Here is a 6,000-nt window from a genome sequence, read left to right on the forward strand (position 1 = left end):
ATGATAAATCAAATATTTGTAAAGGTATCAAGAAAATTTTGCACATTTGATAGATAATCTAAACTGATTGATTATGGAGGAAAAGTTTACTCTCAAGAGGCCTACAAATATTTGTCTTTTCAATTTGTTATATTGCCCAACATCATAGAAGTTAAATCTAAAACAAAGATGTGCTTATCCACAAGAGACAAGAGTATCAAAATACATGCACCTAATTTAATTTCTCTTTAGCTTCCCATTTTGATTATAGAAATAGTATGCACATTTTCAATAAGGGTTGTAGATCCAGTTCCTATACCCCAAGGGTTGGACGTCTAGATGCCACTAGTAACTATAGGTACATAGTGCCCTCTTAGTACCTTAGAGCACAATGAAAACTGGTTTGATACCACATGGACGTTTGTGATCAGCTTGCAGCCAATCTTTCCTCTACGATGAACCTACAATGTATCATAGGTTTGCAATGAACCTACAACACATTGTAGGTCTGCGATGAATCGTGGGTTCATCACGCACTTGTGATAAACTTATTCCTAGCATAAGCGCAAAGCATACCCAGGTTGAACCTGCGATGAGGTGCACACGTACCTAGCCCAACGATAAACTCTCAATGGCCACGGGGTCCCGATTCATTAAGAGCTAGGCTCAGATCTTACCTACATGTGTAACTTTGAAGTAATGAACATGACAAAATGCCACGTGGGTCCAATAAGACGTCGTCCTCCAGACAGTGATGTCACTAACGCCATGTCAGTTAAGTAAGGCACAAAAAGGGTATTAGCATGCGTGGGTTATAAGGATTTTTAGTGAAAGGAAAGTCAATCATTGAGGAGATCCCTATAGGAACACATGACAAAACCCTAACAATGCTCCTTAATGACCGACAACAGATCCAATATTCCATTTCCCAATAAAAAACAAACACCTCTCGGGATCTTCCCTATAAATAGAGATCCTTCCCATAACAAAATTCATTCATCCAGTCATTGATTAACCCTATCATTGGATTCCCTGCTCAACCATCTCTTCATCCTCTTTGCCTCAACCCTCTGTTTGACTCCTCATCCCTGGTCTTCCTTTGTCTTTCAAGGAGACCATCACCCCCAGCCTAACCACCACCTTACTTACATTTGAATCTCTGGTTTTGCAATTGATCATAGAGGATGGCTACCCAAAGAATCAACCTTACACCAATCCTCGAAGAGCAGGACAACATCCCGGAGAACACCAACCCAAGGCTTGACAATCAATATGAAATAGAGATGGCCAATTAGGCTGTTATCGAAATACTCTCGAACAAGGTGTACGAGTTCGAGTCTCATTTTGAAGCTTGATTTGAAAAAAATTGAACGAATGCAAGAAGAGGCAAGAAACGCACTACAGATTCTCCTCCAGCGATCGGCTCAAGACGAACAGTCTCGCCTCACTCTGGCCGCCGCTCCCATGAGTGTCCACTTTGGTCATCATGCTTCCAATCTCAACCCCGCCACACCAGAGCGACCTGTTATATCTAATCCCGCACCCGTGCAAATAGGACAGAACACTATGGGGCAGTTAAGGATTCTTTCCCAACTAGATCCAGTAGCAGAAACCCCATTCAGTCGAGATGAGTTGAGAAAGTACGTCCAGTAGCTAGTGGTAGAGAGCCGTAACTGAGCACAAGATTCTGTTGTCTTACAGAAGTCATACTCTGATCGAAACCTGTATAAGCCTTATCCCTCCGATTACGCCCCTTTGTAGTAATGACCATAGTATGATGGGTAGAAGGGAAGCCCACAAGAGAACATAAGTAAGCTCAAGGATGCCTTGGGATCTTTTGCTCTTGATGGGAATCTCTAAGTCCGTGAATTCTCAAAATCCCTGACCGGCCCGACGTATACTTGGTTCGTCGACCTCACTATAGGAAGTACTGACTCGTGGGCTGAATTGGCAAAAAGATTCTTGTCAAAATGGTTCACTTTGGAAAGGAAGCTAACAATGGCCAACTTGAGAAAATAGAGCAGAGCTTGGGAGAAGACCTCTTGGAGTATGTCATGAGGTTTCAAAAATTGACCCATTCTGTCTTTGATGAACACGCCGCAAAGAAGAGCTTCGTCGAGCAGTGCATATAGGGAATGCAACCTACCTATAAGATAGGCATTGAGAACGTAGAAATAGAAATGTTCAGCCAATTGTAGAGGTGCGTGGAGAAGAAAATGCGCACAGTCAAGAACACCTTAAACCAGCCTACACTGTATGGGAGAAATGAAGCTTATGTAGTCGACCAGAAGCCTTGGAATAATGGAGGGCCCAGGCAAGGGCCTTATTACCACAACACCGCCCAAGGAAGAAGGAAGGACCTATCGATCCCTCCTCCCTTCCCCTACACAAAGGAAGAGGTAATTATGATAATGAATAAACTAGTCAAAGACAAGGTGATCAACTTTCAACCGCCACCAGCAGGAGTAGACCTGGAAAAGGACAAATGCAGCGGAAGATGGTGCAACTATCACTAACTGCCATATCATGATTTGATGGATTGCTTCTCTCTAAGAAGGCTATTTGTGCAAAAGGTAAAAACTAGATGAGTTCGTAAAGAAAGATCCAGTGCAGATAGAAACTAACCCCCTCCCAACCCATACCTAGGGGGGAGCATTAATGTAGTGGGGGTGCCAGGTCAACACCAACCCGACATGCTGATAGAGAAACTTGAAGAATGCCCGGAACTCCAACACTTTTTTACTAAACAAGGGGTGAGCATATCGACAAGAAAACTGGCCATCAGAGCACTGGCAGAGGTCTTTAGGAGACCATTAAAACCTTACCGGCCCAATTGAACCAGTGTGGAGTTCACACCAGAGGACATGCTAGTTGTGGACCCCTACCATAATCGACCTTGATAAACCTATATTTGTACATATTTTCATACCTCTAACTTGATGATTTTGGTAATAATGTTTTTGGAATTAGCATAGTATTGCACTAATTATGATGAAATTGTCTTGCAAGATGATTTGGAGCTTAATTGTGCAATTTTAAGGAGGAGTTTGATTTAATTGATCAAGATAATCATAGATGAAGGACCATGCAACAGTGATGCTCCATGATGTAGCCATGAAGGAGAGAATCCATTGAAATCGAATTTGATATGTATGCACAGAAATTGGGAAATTTCCTGTTTTGATATAGTTTCCGTATTTTGCGCTTAACTTTCTACCTACAATTCATATTGATGTGATTCAAACAAATAATTACACCTAAGAGATAGGGCTATAACTCTTGTATTTATCACTCAACATAATTCCGCCGCCAACCAAGTGAAATTGGAGCTACAAGTTTCGGGTGTAGCAGTTGGCAATGCAAAAGATATAGGAATTCAACTGAGATAAAGACTAAGAGACCTAATTTGTATTGAATTAGGAGTCTGCATTGAGAAACAATTGAGGGGAGGCTACACTATAAAAATTACCATAGACTCAAGGCAAAGAAGCACATCCTTAGAGAGAATTCAGCAAAGAAGAGAAGAGGAAGCAGTCTCAGTACATCAGAAGAGAAGATGAGATAATTTCAGCACGTTAGAGAATGAGAGGAAGAATCCGAATTCAAGAGGGAGAAAAGGCTTAGTTGCTGCACTTGTCTTCTACCTTCAAAGGCTAATGTTTTCTTGTTATTCTTTTCATTCTTTGATGTGCTCTTGGTGTGTTCCCCCTTTAATTTTCTTGAGTATGTTGAAATTAATGATGTCTAGCTAAATTCTCTTAGCTAGGGTTTACATGGATTTTGATCTTAAGATTATATAGTTATTTGTTTAATTCAATTCAAGACCTTTATTATTTACATGAGGAATTTTTATTGCTATGCTTAATGCTTTAATAGAATTGGCCAATCTTTTAATGATTTGATGATTCATGCATAACTGACCAAAGGGTTGTTATGAATTAGATCCCTAGGCAATAAAAATCGCATGATAGACTATGATATCGAAAGATGATTAGCTCATGTATGGGAACCAAGGAGTGAGTCAAATCCCCTTCTACGATTAGAGGTTTCCAAAGAAATCAATGCTTATTTTTCCTTTTGAAAACCACTTAGAAATTTGATGGTAGAATTGGATTAATATGACTTGAGAAAGCTTATTAATTAATTTAGGGAAATTCACCATCACATGCAAATAACTTTAATCTACCTTAGGGTAATTTCAGTCTTGAGTTGGATTAAATAGGTAATTATATAACATTGATTTAATGAAATCTAAGCCCTAGCTGCATTCATCCATCAATTTAGTTTTTATTAAGTTCTTAGATTCTCATTAATTCTTTTAGTTTTTATTCATTCAATTGATTCATGAGTTCAACTTAGGTTAATTTAAAATTGATTTGGTACTGTGATCTAGTCTCTGTGGGATTGACACTTTTCTCATCATTATACGTACATTTGACTAAGGTACACTTGCCTGAATTAACTGGAGTAAATTACACAACAAGTTTTTGGCGTCGTTGTCGAGGACTAGTTTATTGCATATCAAAACTACCTGAATTAGCCTTAATTTGAATATCTATTTGTTTTTATTTTTGGATTTAAAATTTTTCATTTTAATTTCTGTTGGGTTCGACTTTATAAAATTTTTTAGGAAATTTTTAATTTTTTTCTTTCTTTTTCTTTTCTTTGAAGGTTCCTAGTGCATGACACACACTAGGGATGGAGAATTAGTACCCCTTGATCAAGAAATCAAAAGGACTTTGAAAAAACGAACGAGGGAGAGAAAGAACAAGATGGCTCAATACCAAAATAATCCAACACATTGATCTCCTACGCTATACCTACTCTGGATGGTATTACATCAAGCATTAGGAGGATGAATGTGCAAGTAAATAGTTTTGACATTAAGCCTGCAATTATTCAGATGATCCAGATGAGTGTGCAATTTTTTGGTCCCAATGATGACCTTAACTCTCATATTGCTAATTTTCTTGAAACATGTGATACTTTTAAGCATAATGGAGTTAGTGATGATGCCATTAGACTAAGGTTATTTCCTTTCTTCTTAAGGGATAAAGCAAAAGATTGGCTTAACTCTCTTCCTTCAGGTTCGATTACTACATGGGATGACTTGGCACAAAAGTTTTTATCTAAGTATTTTCCACCTGCTAAAACGACTAAATTAAGGAATGACATAACAACTTTTTCTCAATTTGATAATGGAACCTTATATGAGTCGTGGCAGAGATTTAAGGAACTGCTTAGGAAGTGTCCTCACCATGGTCTACCTGTTTGGATGCAAGTGAAAACTTTTTATAGTGGAATTAATCAATCTAATCGTTCAATGTTAGATGCAGTTACAGGTGGTACCCTTATGAGAAAAACTCCCGAAGAAGCATATGAACTTTTGGAAGAGATGGCGGCCAATAGCTATCAATGGGGCAATGAGAGAGCAAATAAAAAGGGAGTTGGAATTTATAATGTTGATTCTATCACTGCTTTATCGGCTCAACTTGTTGCATTAAATAAGAAATTAGAAAATTTGGGGGTTTCAGTTATGAGTGTTTCTTCTGTTCCCTTTACTTCTTGTGAGCTTTGTGGGCAAAGGGGACACGCTAGTGTAGACTGTCAAGTAGGAAATCCATTTTCTTCTTCTTCCAAACAAGCTAATTTTGTTTCTTATAGTGGCAACAAGTCCAATTTCAATCCCTACTCCAACACTTACAATCCAGGATGAAGAAGCCATCCAAATTTTTCTTGGAGTAATAACCAACAAAGATCACCTCCCAACTTTCAGCAACAACAACAAAAAAATCCACAAGAGAGGAAGTCAAATTTAGAGGATATGATGGCAAAATTTATCAACAGTATGAAGGCAAGAATTCAAGTGTTGGAAACTCAAATTGGACAACTTGCTCAGGCAATTTCGATAAGACCACAAGGAGGATTACCTAGCAATACCAAGAAGAATCCTAGGGAACAAGTAAAGGCCATCACTCTGTGAAGTGGAAAAGAACTTAGAAAATAAGAAAAAGATGATGA

General features: G+C 38.6%; 1 non-coding gene across 1 annotated transcript; it reads right to left on the bottom strand.

The window, feature by feature from the left end:
• Positions 1 to 5,137: 5,137 nt before the first annotated feature.
• LOC148876299 (small nucleolar RNA R71) lies at positions 5,138 to 5,244 on the bottom strand. Its single transcript, XR_016106109.1, has one exon. It is a non-coding gene; the product is annotated as a small nucleolar RNA R71 (small nucleolar RNA).
• Positions 5,245 to 6,000: the final 756 nt, after the last annotated feature.

The sequence above is a fragment of the Nelumbo lutea genome, chromosome 1, assembly GCF_056320005.1.
Source record: "Nelumbo lutea isolate HS-2025 chromosome 1, American lotus-T2T, whole genome shotgun sequence".
NCBI lineage: Eukaryota > Viridiplantae > Streptophyta > Magnoliopsida > Proteales > Nelumbonaceae > Nelumbo > Nelumbo lutea.